We start from the raw sequence: 17,259 nt of genomic DNA on the forward strand, positions 1-17,259 counted from the left end.
TGCAGCTCTTGAGTGTCTTCTCAGGGATGGCAAGTCAGGCTCAGCTCACCCAAAGAAGATCAGGCCTAACCAACCTACGCCTGCACAGGGAAGTCTGAAGGCTTCTGATCCAATTATCTGCACCAGGGTGGGGCTTCCTTGTGGCTCAGCCACACAGGAGGAGCTTCAAACGCCATCACTGCATAGAGTAGAGCCAGGAAATAGATAAGAGTAAGCAGTCAAAAAAGGGCCAGAATGAGAGGTACAGCCAGTTAGGATGTAAAAGAAAGTGACTGGCCATCTTATGACAAGAGAGCCTCCCTTGTTAGACTCCTGCAAGCGTTCCGGTAGGAGATCTGTTGGAAGATAACTATATGAAATTAAAAGTGTTTCCACCTAGACCCTCAAGGTTACTAAGTCCCATTCCCATACACTTGGACCACACCAGAAGATAATCCAGGTCTCTTCTGGGGAGCCAGGCAAAGAATCAAAGACCATCTTCAATTACCACTACCCGTCCCACCCTCCCTGTGGTCTGGTTGGGATATGGCCTCTCTTCCTCTGTAGATCCAATCCTTTCCAACAGGCCCAGCTCACCCAGTAATGACCCTGTCACACTGAGAGCACCCAGCAGAGGTCCGTGGACCTGGGCTCTAAAACCTTGTTCATAACAATGCCTGTTTATTCAGCCTAGTCTCCACCTTTTTAAGAGGGAAGGGGGCTGGAGAGACACATACCAAGAAGGCCCCACCAAGAGGAGCAACTGTCCAGTTTGGACAAAATTTTACAAGAGAGCTAGTGTGAAAGTAGTGCCAGAATCCCAGCTTCAGAAGTTGGGTGTGGCCTCTTCCAGAGGAAGGTTTAACACCACCTGCCCCTACCCACTCCTGATCTCAGACTGGGTGTGGTACGGAGGGCCCTTCCCTTCCCACACGAGATTTTCCCAGGACCATCTCCTGCTGGCTCATGGCATGCTGTGGACCCAATATACCCTAAATCTATTGGCTATGATCTGGACATCGTGGATTTTATTTTATTATTATTTTTAAAATTTATTTATTTTTGGCCACGTTGGGTCTTTGTTGCTGCGTGCAGGCTTTCTCTAGTTGTATTAAGCGGGGGCTACTCTTTGTTGCGGTGCGTGGGCTTCTCATTGTGGTGGCTTCTCTTGTTGCGGAGCACGGGCTCTAGGCATGTGGGCTTCAGTAGTTGTGGCACGTGGGCTCAGTAGTTGTGGCTTGCAGGCTCTAGAGCGCAGGTTCAGTAGTTGTGGTGCACGGGCTTAGTTGCTCCGCGGCATATCAGGTCTTCCCGGACCAGGGATCGAACCTGTGTCTCCTGCATTGACAGGTGGATTCTTAACCACTGCACCATGGGAAGTCCTGTGGATTTTAAAATATGTAGTTCTTTCTATTAGAACTTGATGGCATGAGATGTCAGAAGCAAGAGTTTCACAGTAAACCAGGTGTCAGGGTACAGAGAAGTTAGCCCTGGGACCAGTTTCCCAGGGGTCTCCTGCTTTCAAAGTTAAGTTTTTAGAGAATCATTTTTACAAGTCTCAAGAGGCTCACCAGTAGCTAGGACAGTAGTTGTGGGCAGAGGGGAGCAGAAAGCCTCCAACCCTCCCAGCCCTGTCAGGAAGACTCTCTTAGATACCACCTCTGTGGCAAGAATTCTTCAAAAGGGAGGAAGAAGAGCAGAGAAGAGGAGGAAGAGAAAAGGGAAAATTATAGTAGCAAAGAAAGAAAAAAGTTTTTAAAGTTTTATTTTTAGTTTCTTCTGTTGACAAATAATAAGTGCCCAATGCAAAAAGTTCAGAAAATTAGAAAAGATAAAAAACAAAGATAACCTATAATCTGATAACTTGGAGAAAATCACTGTTAACATTTTTATGTATGTATTTGCATACTTTTCTTTCTATGAAAATTTACCTATGTAGATAAATTTTAAAATATTGGAAAATATATGTATAAGCATACATATATATATACACATACATGCATACTAATTTGTTGTTCAGTTTTTTCTCTTAACACTTTATTGCAAAACTCTTTCTACATAAATAAATGGCATCATCATCATTTTTATGGCTGTGTAGTGTTCTATTACATAGCATAGTTTACACACTGAATCCCTTATTAACAAACTTTTCCCAATTTTTCACTATTATAAACAGTGTTCCAGTTACTTGCATCACAGGTATATCTTTGCAAACTTGTTCCATTCTTTCCCAGAAGTAGAATTGCTGGGTCAAAGGTATATATATATATTTTTTTTTCTTAACATCTTTATTGGAGTATAATTGCTTTACAATGGTGTGTTAGTTTCTGCTGTATCACAAAGTGAATCAGCTATACGTATACATATATCCCCATATCCCCTCCCTCTTGCATCTCTCTCCCACCCTCTCTATCCCACCCCTCTAGGTGGTCACAAAGCACTGAGCTGATCTCCCAGTGGTATGCAGCTGCTTCCTACTAGCTATCTATTTTACATTTGGTAGTGTATCTATGTCCATGTCACTCTCTCACTTCGTCCCAGCTTACTCTTCCCCCTCCCCGTGTCCTTAAATGAAGTATGGCAGAAAGAGAAAAACAAATACAGTATGCTAACACGTATATATGGAATCTAAAATCAAAAACAAAAAATGGTTCTGAAGAACCTAGAGGCAGGACAGGAATAGAGACGCAGACGTAGAGAATGGACTTAAGGTATATACTTTTTAAAGGGCTTTTCATAAATGTTACTAAGTTGTCCTCTGGAAATGATATACCAATTAACACTCCCACTAGCAGTGTGGGTACCCATTTCCCTACATCCTTTTATGTCTTTGGCCAACTAGGTAGTTGAGAAAACTATATTTTGCATTGCTTTGGTTACAGGTAGTGTTAAATCTCTTTCATGTTTACTGGCCATTTGCGGGGGGGGGAAGATGCATTTCCTTTTCATGTGTTTTCAATTAAAGTGTTCATCTTTACTTTCTTGTTGATTTGTCAGCACTCTATATTAAGGATTCTTGCCCTTGCTATATGTGTTGCTGTTAACATTTAAGAGAAGATTAAAACTGAAATGTAATTATAAAGCAAGAAAATATTTTAACTAGTAAAATTTAAAATGTGGAAAATCTTACTTTAAAAGCAAGAGAATAAGAAATTCAGCTGAGACAAAATAAAGCCTAGATAGAAAAAGGAAAAGTTAAGGTGAAAGAAATAGAAAAAGAAAAATAAGCAGTACCAGTCAAATCAAAAAGAATTTCTAGGGCTTCCCTGGTGGTGCAGTGGTTGAGAGTCTGCCTGCCGATACAGGGGACACGGGTTCGTGCCCCGGTCTGGGAAGATCCCACGTGCCGCGGAGCGGCTGGGCCCGTGAGCCATGGCCGCTGAGCCTGTGCGTCCGGAGCCTGTGCTCCGCAACGGGAGAGGCCACAGCAGTGAGAGGCCTGCGTAACGCAAAAAAATAAAAATAAAAATAAAAAATAAACAGCACAGTGCCGTGTATATGGTAAGTGCCCGGTATATGCTTGCTATTAAATTGAAACACTGTGATAGGGAAAGGATATTTGTGGTAACTGTGCCCATAGAAGACATACAATAAACCCACAGTGAGAGGCCCGCGTACCGCAAAAAAAAAAAAAAAAAAAAAAGAGAATTTCTAGAACAATGCCTACATTCTAGTTTGTATATTAAAAGCTGTCCATAAGAAGACAGAACTGGGGGCGTAGAGGACAATACGACTTATCTCTGGAAGGCTAGGGACAGTGTCATGGATCTTTAATCAAGGTATGTGTAGACACCAGCACAGTAGATCAAAATGGGGAATAGCATCCAAATCTTCCACAGTACTCTGTATATTTGTTCAGACCATTAGCTAATCCTCCTAGGAGGCCAAATCCATTTAAATACACATTTAAGAAGGGCAACAGATAAAAAGGTAGGCAAGGAAAGAATTACAAAAACAGGATGAAGTCTTGATGGGAGCAGGTTAATCTGTCATTTTAATTGCATTGTCTCTTCTTTTTGTCCACTAGTTAGATCAAGAAGCTTTTAGAGTTACAGATGCTAAAAAGTGACTCCTCTTGAAGAAACCATAAACAATGAGATGCCTCACACCACCTACTCCAGATTTTATGTAAGATAAATGGAATCTCACGTGGAATTGCACGTGGTTTTTCGGAGAGTACATGACACTTTATCTTTAAAAAGGAGGAAGGTACGCTTCCATGTCCATTTAGTCTTCAAACACGTAGAATGTGTCAGATCAGTTTTACTATATCCCCATTTTACATATGAGAACACTAAGGACCAGAAAAGATAAGTGATTTGCCCCATCAAGTTGCTCTCAACAGCGTGCACTGTGGAGCTGGAATCAGAAACAACCTAGACCAGTGCTGTCCAGTAGAAATATAACGTGAGCCACATATGCTGTTTTAAATTCTCTAGTAGATACCTAAAAAAGTTAAAAGAAATATGTGAAATTAACTTTAATAATATATTTTATTTAGCACAATACATTCAGACTATTAACATCTTAACATGTAGTTAATATAAAACTCAATTAGATGTTTTACAATTTTTTTTTAATGCTAAATCTTTGAAATCCAGTATGTCTTTTACCTTTACAGCACATTTGAATTTGCCCTAGCCACATTTCAAATACTCAAGTACATTTCAAGTACTTAATAGCCATGTGTGGCTAGTGGTTACCACACTGGACAGCCTGGTTCTAGACCAGTGGTTCTCAAAGTCTGGTACCCAGACCAGGAGCATCAGCATCACCTGGGAACTGTTAGAAGTGCACATTCTTGGGCTCCATTCCAAATCTACTGAATCAGACCCTCTGGGGGTGGAGGCCACCAATCTGTGTTTTAACAAGCCCCTTCTGGTAATTCTGATACAAGATAAGGTTTCAGAATCATTGCTCTAGACAATTGCCTCTTCATCCCAATCCAAATAAACCTAGGACAGCCATGGCAGGCTAGTACTGACGAAGAGGAGCCCATGCTCTTGAGATAAACAATTCTTGGCTAGATAAAGTAGGCATTCTCTTATATGGAAATCTTCTAGTCCTAGCTGTGGTTCCATTTCTTGGGACTATGGAATGAATCATCAACACATAATTTAAACAAGATTTCATTTAACATTTTATTTAAGGAAGAAAAAACCGCCAGTAACCACCCTAGACAATCACCTTGAGTTTAGTTATTAATTTCTCTTGTCCTCAGTCTCCTCACCCATAAAACGGGGATTAATAAATGTTAGCAACTTTTAAAAGTACTGTGTACATAGCACAGGGAACTCTACTCAATACTCTGTAACAACCTATACGGGAATAAAATCTAAAAAAAAAAGTGGATATATGTATATGTATAACTGGTGCACTTTGCTGTACAACAGAAACTAACACAATATTGTATATCAACTATACTCCAAAAAGATTAATTAACAAAAAACTAATATTACACAGATTTCTCAAGGGGAAATTTTCTATATAAATATCTCTCTTAGCTAAAAAAAAAAAAAAAGAAAAAAACAGTACTGTGTACCAAAAAGAAAAAAGTGACTGCTATTTTAAAACTACAGTTAAAAAATCAGTGGGCAGGAAAGGTAATATTATAGATTTTGAGCATAGAAGCAGAAGCCAATTCACTTATATTTCTCAGAACATTAGATTTTGTTGAGGGGGCAGGGTAGGGTTCTTGCCAAAATCATCAAGGAGAATGAATCCGAGTATGCCTTAAAGTGGAACTTTCAGTAAACAGGAATTACCTATAAAGAAAATCAGGAAGCTGAAGTTGTTTTTTTTTTTTTAAATGAAGTTACATCCTGCCATAGAAAAGCTGAATAGGAAATAAAGACTGATGCGCTCTCAACTGTATACTAAACCAGCTATTATTTCATCAAGGAAAATCTGAGCAAAAGCTCAGATTTAGAGAAGGGAAAACAACACGGGAAGGCTGAATGTCATGAGAAACCAAAGACAACCAACGGCTACAATTAAACATGATTTTGGAAAAAACTATGCAAATAAACCTCTACTCTGTGATTGCAGATTTCTCAGTCGCCCGCCGCCTGCCCTCTCCACCCCCTACCCCCATTTCCGTAATACTTCCTGCAGACTTTTGCTTGGAGATATATATATATATATATGTAATATACTCCGCACTCTTCGGTTTGACCAGAGAAAACAATTTCATCACCCTAATACTTTTCCAGTTTATTCTACCACCTTCAAATGAAAAGACACTAGAAAGGCAAGATAGCCCTTTCTCGAGGCAGGTTCCCATGGTTTTGAGGGAACGGCAGATGCCTTTCTGCAGCGGCGGCTGCAATCTTCCGCAAAGCAGAAACTGCAGCTCACACTTCTTCTTTCCTCACCCTAACGCACTATCCCAAGTCCACATAAACCTTAGAAACACACACACACAACTCCTGCAATCTCGCATTCCCTTCTCACACCTTACACGGCAAGCAAGCCAGGATGCCCGACGTTACAGAAGCACTCCACCTACTCGGTGGCCCCACCCATCACCGCCCCGCCCCCGCCCCCAAACGCCCGAGGGGCCCGTTGATAGGGCAGCGAAGCCTGCCACTCTCGCGGTGCGGCCCGCCCCCTCCTCGCTCCCCGCTGGGGCTGGAGGGGCTGGAGCATCAACGCGAGTAGCTGCGAGCAGCCGCGGCAGCGGCTGCGCGTAGTTGCAGTTGCGCCATCTGTCAGGAGCGGAGCCGGCGGGGAGGGAGCGGAGCCGACGGGGAGGGGGCTGCCGCGGGAGAGGAGGAGGGGTCGCCGCGAGCCGAAGGCCGTCGAGACCCGACCGCCGACCGGCCGCGGGAGCAGAGGAGAGGCTGCACTCGGAGCCGCGCGTCCACCGCCGTCCGGGCGCGCGGCGCTTCAAGCCGAGCACCGAGGGCTCCCCGGGCTCACACAAAGCCGCCGCCCGCGCCTGGGAGGAATCCGGCCGCCGGGCCGGGGACACCCGGCGCCACCCCCTGGGCACTCTCAGAAGGCCCACCGGCTCCCGGGCCCGCCGAGGAACCACCGGAGCCGCTTCGGCCGCGCCGGAGGAGGGCGGGGAGAGGACCATGTGAATGGGCTCCGGAGCCTGAGCGCAGCGCAGGTAAGCGGCCGGGGATGCGCCGCGGGGCTGCGGGGATGCTGCGGAGACGCCGGCCGCCGGCGCCCCCGCGCAGCGCCGCCCCCGCCGCGGGGCCCAGAGCTGCAGTCTCTGGGCCACCGCCGTCTCCCGGGCGCCCCGCTGGGCTGCCGGGGAGTTGGCCCCGCTCGCAGTCTTCCTGTGGTCGCGCCGGAGGACACCTCTGCGGGGTGCGGCCCCGAGGTAGCGCAGGGATGGGGGCGCATTTCCTCGCGGGCGCTGGCTGTGAATAGGAATTGGCTTGGGGGCTAGGCTGGCCCAGACTCCGCCCCCGCCCTCTTTTCGGGGCCCCCCGCGGGGACCCGGGCTGTGTGTGTTGTTTTAATGTCAGGGATGATGTAATCACTTAATAATTGAAGCCCAGTGCTGCTTCCCTCCCCACCCCACTCCACCCCTGCCCCACTCCTCCACCTCTCGGCCTCCTCCTCTTGCGGCCGTCGCCTTCCCCATCGCATCCTCCTGCCTATTTCTGGCACGTCCCTTGCACTTCCCCCATCCTCCCCTCCACTCTTCCTGTGCCACCACCCACCCGTCCCCAGTCCCCCGTGCTGGAGCCGTAGCTCCTCTTCCTCTGACCCCCGCACTCCTCCTGCTCCCTTAGGCTCCTTTCTCCTCCCTTCCCTGCTCGCTGGATTTCCTCTCGACTTCCTTAGATCGATGACTGTTTTTGTTTGGTCGCCTCCCCTCTCTTATCTGCGCCCACAGGCGGAGGGGACTGAGCCAGAAAGAGGCCACCGAGCTTGGGCCCAGGCAGAGATTTGCTGGGACTGAGTGAGAAGAGAGATAATAAAATCACCCTTCTTGCCCCTCCTCCCCCCAATAAATCACACAGACTCGCCGGCTGTGTGTGTGTGTGTGTGTGTGTGTGTGTGTGTGTGTGTGTGTGACACAAAGAGCCCTTTCAGTGCACAGAGAGGAGACGCACAAAGTACCCAAGGATGGGCGCGATGCTTCTTGTTTCTCTTCCCTGGGGCTTCCCTTTTTCTCAGATAAAGCAGTTGATCTTCTCTCTGAGAGTCTTTCCTGCCACATTTACCAAAAAATAAAAGGCCCCAGTTGCAGGGTGGCAGGTGCTGGCATTTTGCAGTATTCATGGACCGGTAGTGTTGACTGGCAGCTGCAGTATTTCTTAGATTTAAGGGGGAAATGATTTCAGCTGTCTGAAGAGTTGCTTTACTTTCAAGGTAGCACCCTCCCCCACCCAGTTTTAACCCCCTTTCATCGTAGGGGGTAGGATAAATTGGTATGGGGGAAGAAGACTTTTGTTTCTGAAAGAGAGTTAAATTGATGTTTGCTAGGAGTGAGGCAGCCTAACTTGCTTCTTCTCTCAAGTCTAAGGAGTACTGAAGTCTTTTGAAATGAAGTCTTGTTTGCCTAGTAATTGTTTTACCCTTATATTTAAACAAGCTCCTGGGGACATTGCTAACACAGCATTAAATTGGTATTTGGAAGACCACTGGAGACTGTGTCTCTTCCCTGCTTCAGGGTAGCCTTCAGACGCCCACATCCTTCCTCTCAGCACCAAGTTGACTGTAATACTTTCCACCCTTTGTGCTCTTTCTCCCGAGTCCCTGCCCCATGGGTACTGTGCTTTCAGATGAAGGGACTCACAGATTTTTTGAGGAAGTGGTTTTGTTAACTATCTCAGGTTTTGGAGGCACTTAGCTATGATCGAAGGATGTAGAGAATCTTTTGACTGATCTCTTAAACCATCTGCTGATGTTCCTCTTAAAGAGGAAATATAAATGTAAATCTGGGGGCTTAATGTTCCATTTTGTAAGCCAGTGACTATTACATCCTTAATAATGTCAAAACTTAGGTTGAACCCATTGATTCCTAAGAGCATGGCTCTTTGACTATTATAACTAATAGAACTGTCTCATGTTCTTCAAGAATTTTATTAGAAAAGAGTTGTTATGGTTCATTAAACATTTACTTCTGCACTTTCTAAGGACATCCATCTTGGAACTTTTTATATTTAAAAAAAAGCAAAAGGCTTAATGAGCATACTGTAAAAAAAAAAAACACAACAACAATGGTTTGTTTGTTTGATGCCAGACCCAGGAAAGAAAGTCAGTGCACAATAAACTCGCGCTCTGTTGACCGAGTTCAAGAGAATGATGAGGTTGAATGTGAACAAACGCATACTCTGCTTTCTGCAGTTTTATTCTATGCTTTCTCCTGGGTCTGGAATCTCCAACCCCACCTGATTTGCTTGGGTCCTGTTAAACCTAGAGCCCAGCTCAAAAGTCTTCTACTCTGGGATGCTTTCTCCATCTTTTCACCTTCAAACAAATCACCATGCGTCCAGTTTTGTTTTCATACCTCAGCAGCTGGCATGTGTCTATTTCCAGCATTAGTTTGAGCAGCACATTGGAAGAAGGAACCTGGTCTTATTTATCTTGTTTCAACAAATGTGAGCTAGGTCTTTGGTATGTGCTAAGCACCTGGATTAATTAGGCTAATGTTAGCAGCTGTAACAAATAGGCCTGCAAAAATATAATGCCTCAAAAGCAATAGACGTTTATTATTCCTCATGTAATAATTCAAAATGGGTATTTCTGATCAGGGGGTGGCTTTCTTCCATGCAGTGATTCTGGACCCCAAGTTCTCCCATCCCATAGCACTCCATTGTAACCTGCTTTCAGGTGGCAGAAGGACAAAAGAGGGAATAGAGGGGATGTACTGACTTTTTAAATGCCTAGGCCTGGAAGTGACACCCATCACTTCTACTTACATACTTTACTTGAGGGCTAGTTATATGGCCACATTTAACTGCAGGGGAGCCTGGGAAATACAGTTAAGCCATGTGACCAGAAAAAAGTTCAAGAAGAAATGTATTTTGGGCCAACAGCTTTGCCATATACTGCCGCTCAGCAAGGCACAGTCATTGCCCTCAAGGAGTTTGTAGCCTGATGAGAATTAAATGGAAACCTAGAGCCTATACCCATCATTGTCTTGTACTTTTGATTTTTATAAGTTCAGACCTTCTCATTTTAAACATGTTTCCCAAAACCTTGCTTTTTGTCAGTTCTAGTGGCCAGTTCCCACTCAGTAATTTCCTGTAATACAGTGATCTGATGGCTCCTGTGCTGACTTTGGTGTGGCTCTCCAGTAGCACCTTTGTTGGCCAAGATTTTTATCTGCTGATTTTATAGACTCCCCAAGTGGCTAAGCGGGTCTTTAGAAATCACAGTCATACCTTCTCTAATTGGAAGAGGAAATTAAACAGACTCCAGAGGAGAAATTTCTTGCCCCAGGCCATGTTCATGGGAAGGGAGCCTCATCTGCCCAGCTCTTCAGTCCCACCTGGGTCCCCTCCATCCTGCAGATACCCTGAGTTGGTGACTGTGAGCCCTGCATCTTCCGTGGAGTTAAGTGAGCTCCCAGACAGACCTCCAGGAGCTGGGTGAACTGCTAGTGTTCTGGATAATCCCTGTTCTCCACAGGAGCAATTGTGACTGTACTAGTCATCATACTTAGTTATGCACGTATTTTTGCCATAAACAATTTATTATATTCATCTGTTCTGCAAGCATTGGCCAGTATGTTATTGTGTGCAAGGCACTGGGAGATAGGATTATGAAAATGAATACTTCTGCTGTGTTCTCTCTGTTCAGCTTAGTCTGCTAGAGGAGATAAAAATAATACATAATAACTACTTTTATTGAGCATTTACTATGTGTCAAGCACTGTTGAAGCTCTAATCTTAGCAATAATGGTATGAACACCTGAAACTAATATAAATTGTAAATCAACTATACTTCAATTAAAAAAACAATAATGATATGAAGTAGTTTCACTTATAATCCCCATTTTACAGATGGGCGTTTGAAGCAAGGGAGGTTAAATAACCAACTCAAGATCATACATGGCTAGTAAGTGGTGGAGTCAGGATTCAGGCCCAGTTAGTTTGGTTTCAAAGCCCTTGCTCTTAGCCACGAGGCAATATGCAAAATACTACATATGGATATAATGATGATATTGATTAAAATGTGTTACATGCCATAAAGGGGGGGTGGCATAAATGGTTTGGCAATTGATACTTTTGGTTGTTGGGAAATATAACTTTATGTTTAAATAAAAAATAAAATGTCCATTTCTACCACCATGCTTTCCATTTTAGACCCTCATTTATTGCTCACCTAGGAAATAAAAAAAATAAATTAAAAAATGGGAAACAAAGCATGTTGATACTGGAAATACTTTTACTCTGTGTGATTCTTTAATTTCAGCTGGGTCCTTGTGTGTCCCACAGATAGGTCTGTAAGAATTTGTGAATCATCCTACATATTTACTCATCCAGCAACATTCATTCATTGTATCTACCACTTGCCAGTCGTTGAACTAGATGCTTCAGAGACAAAGAGTTATAATCCTGGCCCAAGGAACTGCACGAGGAAGTCTCTGACCACTGTGATAACTGCTGTGATTCTAGGGGTCCGCAAGAGAGCGTGAACTCCACAGAGAGGTGGGAAAATGGGGTGGCGAGGCACAGAAGGCCAGAGGAGGAATTGGCCAGTTGAGTGTTGTGGGGAGGCCATTGCCCCAGAAGGAGCAGCCCAGAAAGCAGGTGCACAGACTTTTTAGGAAACTGCAAGTCATTCAGGGTGGGTGAGGGTGGTCGAGAGATGGACCAGAGGGAGAAGATGGGACTGGTGGAAAAGTAGTTTGTCAGGAATGCCATTTAAGAGTTGTAAGTAGAGGTGCCACTTTGGTCTGATTTGTTTTATAAAGATCCATCTGGCCACAGTGTGGGCTGTTGGCCAGAGGTGGTCAAGACAGATGCAGGGAAGGTAGTTGTGGAAACTCAGATGAGCCATAGATGAGGTGCTGCACGGAAGTGGGGGTGGAGCCAAAGAGAGAATAAGAGAGGGTGAGATAGCATATTGTGTGAGGGGAGAGGCAGAGGGGAGTCCTTGGGAAGTAGCTGGAGAAAGACATGCAGACAAGCGATGCAGTAAAAGCAGCAGGGAGTAGGTGTTTAAATGACTTTATCACGGACACTTTGGACTTTCCAGTCAAAGTATCTTGTAGGCAGTTGAATAGTAAGGGACTTAGAGATCATGTAGTCCAGCACGTCCATTTTACTTATGAGGAAAAATGAGGCCCCGAGTGGCTAAGTGCCAAGGTGGCAGTCACCACTTAAAGCCAGGTTTCAACCCTTTCAGCCCAGGTGAGGGCTGTGTTCAGGAGCATGGACTCGGGGTATGGTCCTGGTCTGACCCTTTCCAGCTGTGTGAGCTGGACCCAGTTACCTAAGCTCTCTGTGCCTCCCTTTCTTCACCTTTATAATGGAGTTAATAGTTCCTACCTCAAAGGTTTGCTCTGAGGAGCCCATAATTAATACATGTAAAGTGCTCAGAATAGTACCCCACACATAGAAAAGCTGTGTTTGCTGCTGTTGTTCATGTGTGTATATATGTAGATACATACATATACACGTAACGTGTACATCTGACACATATATCCCTTAGGGAAGGGAGGATAAAAATGTATTCTGTGCAGAAAAGGACATTTTGAATATTTTAGAAAGAGATGTGGGTGATTGTCAGTTCTGAATCAAGAATTATTGGAAAACATAGGAAATTAGTTGAAATAGTATGATGGAAAATAGCATTTTTAGTGAGTCTTCTTAAGAAATGCAGAACCTTTTTTATTCTTCAATAGAAAACATAAAAGTACTTTGAAGTTAGCCCTATAAAAGGATATCTTTGTTTTAGTCAGATAACCAGAATTTTAACCTGTTTTCAATGTGCATCCCTTGAGTTTGACTTCAGAATGTCATCATGACTTTCTGAAGGTAGAATAAACCGCAGAATAGGAAAAAGCCCCATGAGTTATGAGTTTCATGCACTTGGTTCCTATGAAAAAAAGGTGATTTGGGTTATTAAGAGGAAAGTAATTTTTTTCAGTGTTTCTAGTTGAGCAAATCTAATTTTCGGCTACTAAAACACATGAGAAGCCTGAACAGTATTATCCAAATGGACGTGGGTAACATGTAGTTCAGACAACTTTGGAGTAAGTGGCGCTCTGGACTTGATTAGAACACAGTAATCCTGAAAGGATATAAATTGAACTGGATTTATGGTCTAATAAAAACGTGGGAAGAAAAGATAATGCTTACTGACTCATGAAACTTTAACAATGTTTGTAAGGCCCTGAGTTGGAGAGCTCTCATTTGGATGAGAGCGTTTTCCCACTCGTCTCAGCCTGCTTCCAGAATGACCTGCGTCGTGCCTTGCTCAGGGTGTGAAGCAGACTGGAGTCCTGTTGCTGGGTCTTCTTTGGATGCAGAGATCATCACCTGTTCTGCCTCTGTCCACCCGTGACCTCAGGCAGCACCCATTGGTTTGAGCAAATGAGTACTGAGCACCCATTAACTGTGTTTGGGGGAGAAAAAAATAAGGTGTGGGAAAGTCTTAGCCCATTGCTGATTTGAATTCAGAAGGCCCTTCCTGAGGACTTCTTATTTCTGACCTGTATTGCTCTCTGTGATAGTGTAAAAAAGCACTTAGCACCCCACAGCCACTCACCTCTCCTTAAATATACCAGAAAAATAATCATACCTACCTTTGTTATTGAATCCCAGAGGCCTTAAGTGCTTTACATACAGTTATTTACTTAGTTATAACAACTCGATGAGGCAGGTCAAATGGGAAGATTGAGGCTCAGAAAGGTAAAGTAACTTGCCCATTGTCACACGGCTAATTACTAGTGAAGCCAGGTGTGTCTGGTTCCTAAACTTGCACCTGCTTTTGCTCCAAAGCTGTGGTTCTTCGTTCCCTGCGTACTTTCAAGCCTCCTTGCCTTTGCCTTGCAGTTACTTCTGTGCTAGGTTTTGGGGGATACAAAGGCACCTTAGCCCCCAGGGAAGCCCCACTCCTTCTGTGGCTCCACTCAAGACTTACCTTCTGGGAAGCCCCCCTTTTGTCCTGTCTCTGGGCTCCCATGGCACTTGGTTACTCCCTCATCGCAGCCTGACTTATAAAGCAGGGTGGAGTCAGCTGGGTCGGACAGTGGGAAGACACTGGTCTTTTTCCCTGACTTGGGAGCTCTTTCAAGTCAGGGGCTGTGTCTTATTCGTGGTTGATTTGCCAGCTCAACACCCAGCAGTATTCCATGAGGTACGGTCATTATTCCCATTTGATAGATGGGGAAAGTGAGGCCTAGAGGTGAAGTGATTTGGTCAGGGTCACACAACTAGTAAGCAGAGCTGGGGTCTGAACCCAGACAGTGAGTCTGGCTCCAGAATCAATGCTCTTAACACTAAATTTGTTCCAACTCTCAAACAAGATTATAAACCACAGGCTAGAGGCAGTGCCCTCCACCTCCCAGCCCAGTACCTCACAGTCCACACACAGTAAAGATCACCCTCTTGTTCCTACCATACACTCTGGCAGAAAGACAAACGGGATACGTCTAACCAGGCCTTATCTCATGGTACGGAAAGAGCTTTGGGGCCATGGTTGCATGACTGTCCTCTGAGGGTCTTAGAGAATGCATAGTCCCAGGCCCAGTTCTGACTCAGGAGATATGGGGTGGGCAGGGTTGAACACTGACATCTTTCCTGTATATGAGAATGGCCCTGAGGATGGAGCCATCAGGAAGGCAGCTTCTGAAAGATGAGGAATGAAGAAGCACAGTGACTCAGCCACAGTGGGGGGAGCTGGCTGTTGAAGTGGCAGAAAATCACCCATCAGCCAGAGCCAGAGGGAACTGAGCCCTGGGGAGGCTGGGGTCAGAAATCCATCACAGAAAAACCTCTTACCTTGTATTTTTAAGATTTCTAAGTACCTGCTCCTTTTGAATGTGCTGGTGGGATTTCATCTGATGAATTCAAACACTTTCATTTTCTTCAGAGCTTCCATCTTGGAGGTACCCAAAAATAGTAGGCTTTTCAAGGAGTTGTATAAGGATTCCATCTGCTTTATACTGAAAAGTAGGGCTTTAATGGAAAATTAAAAATGAGTCAGATTGCCTTTACCGCAACAAAGCCCAGGGCACTTTTCCCAATCCTTTCTTCTTTTACTCCCCAGAAAAAGTTACTGAATCTGTATTTCTGTGAAATCCTGCCCAATTGAAATTCTACTGAATAGGCAAATAAACACCAATGAGTTCCTTCATTTCCACACATTGTAGTATCTGTTTGGAAGCAGTAACAATTTCAAATGTTGTCACTTGTAAAATTTGATTTTTATTTCAATTTGAACTTTATTCCAGAAATTGTGTGATATGCTTCCCATAGCTAGGCATATGCATACAAGGATATTTGAAAATCGCTGATTTCCATTAAAGGTTTCTCTTGTTTGCTCTCAGAGTTTGGAGGGGTTCACCTTTTTATTGTCTGACCTCCTAGAAATACAAATAGCCCCTCATCATTTTCAGATACAGGAGCTGAGTTGTTAGTGAACTCTCACACTCTGTCATTCTGTACCTTTTATCACCATCTCCTGCTTGAAAATGCCAGTTCTGTAGCTATACTTTGTGTGTGCCTTTGCCCGATCAATATTCTCGTGATATGTTGTGTCCTTCAGGCTTTCCTGTGGTTTGCAAATAATGATTCCAGTTGCTTCACTCCTACGCTTTCTAGCTTGAGTTGAGGAGGTGTTGATCCATGTCAAAACTCATGTGCTGGCTGATGTACATACTGGTTCTTTTGCCTTGTCCCCTAACAACCCAGTGAACGGGAGAAAGGCCAAATCCTTTAGCCTGGCATTCAATGCCTTCCCCCATCTCCACTTTCTGAGGCATTCCTGGCTCACCTCATTCACCACCACGCTAACACTTGATTCTCCGGATGCCAACATAGTATCTCATTAGTATGGAATACGTGTTCTGGCGTTTGCTCTCCTTTCCTGGACTCCCCAGCCCTTCCTTTCACCGGGAACTCTATCCAGTTCTCAAGGCCCAGCTGGAATCCCAGCCCTGGCCAGCTTCCCCTCGTCTCCTCATTCTCTTGCATTGAACATGTGTGCCTCTCAGTTGCCTCCTAAGAAATGATGCCTTGTGTTGTTAGTTAAATCCTGATATGAGGAATCCAAGGAGCAGAGAATTTTTGTGAGTTGCCCGAGGTCATAATGCAGTTCCTCATTTAGTTTAGACTAGAATCCAGGTCTCCTGGAAATCTGTGTATGTGGGTCCTGCCTTCTCAACAGACCATTGGCCTCATATGTGCAAAAATGTTGGGGTTTTTTGTCCCCCTATAGCTTGTAGCACACTGTCATTCATGGTGTAGATACTCAGCAGGTATGTATTTAGATAGGCCCTGGGGGCAGAGTGCTGGAATATGTAGCTGGTTTCCTCTCCATCTGTGAGGCTAGGCTGGCATCTCCTCGGACACTGAGCTTCTGTAGTTTCTGACGGCACTAGATTCACTCTCTATGGACCCATGTGATGTAGGTTCGGGGACTGTCCTATACTGTCTTCAGAACCACCATTGTCTTCTGAGAATGGTATGTGTTTAAAGATCTTTTGTCCATAATCTTGAGCTTTTTGTTAAAAATTTAAGGTCGTCAGGGCAACAGTTACTTCTTTGCCCTCAGTCATCAGGTTTTCATCAATAAGATTTTCACCAAAAACAACAGGAAGTTACCGATAGTGCACAATGATGTCCGAGACCAGGGAGAAAGGCAGAATGTTTCAAAATCTGGAAGAAACTGGAAAAACACAACAGTGAGTGATAGAAGAGGGCAAAGTGGCAGAATGGACCACTGGTGTGGTGCCTGAAGGTCTGTGGAGCCTGGGGAAACGGAAGGAGGCAGGCTCACCTACTGTGCACCTACCCATGGCTGGACCTCTCACAGTAGCATTTAGCTGAGTCCCTCAGCCACATGAAACTCAGCTGTGGCTGTGAGGGTGCCTTCCTTTCCATGCATTCATTTTGTTCATTTGGCATATCTGGGTAATCTCCTTAGTCGAGACTTAAGGTCCTACAGAGTAATGATTTAACACTAGAACCCAACCACAGCCTGTATATCCTTCCACAGAGTGATTGACAATAAACCTTATAAAATGTTTTCCATGGTTGCGGGGAGGGACTACTTGAGTCATTTCTGTAACAAAAGACACAACAGCACACAGGCAGTGTTTGTCAGCCCCTCATTATGAGTCTTCTCAGCTCCCTGTGG

General features: G+C 44.6%; 1 protein-coding gene across 4 annotated transcripts in view; it reads left to right on the forward strand.

Moving 5' to 3' along the window:
- The first annotated feature begins 6,863 nt into the window (after positions 1-6,863).
- Positions 6,864-17,259, forward strand: part of FYN (FYN proto-oncogene, Src family tyrosine kinase) — a 219,264-nt gene continuing 208,868 nt past the window's right edge. Inside the window, exon 1 of one of the 4 annotated variants that reach the window (XM_055087549.1) lies at positions 6,864-7,093. The gene's annotated coding sequence lies outside the window, so the exon portion shown is untranslated. The remainder of the gene's footprint in view (positions 7,094-17,259) is intronic. The other 3 variants (XM_024115517.2, XM_055087550.1, XM_024115516.2) reach the window with 3 other exon arrangements.

This window comes from Physeter macrocephalus, chromosome 10 (assembly GCF_002837175.3).
Source record: "Physeter macrocephalus isolate SW-GA chromosome 10, ASM283717v5, whole genome shotgun sequence".
In the NCBI taxonomy this organism is placed as follows: domain Eukaryota; kingdom Metazoa; phylum Chordata; class Mammalia; order Artiodactyla; family Physeteridae; genus Physeter; species Physeter macrocephalus.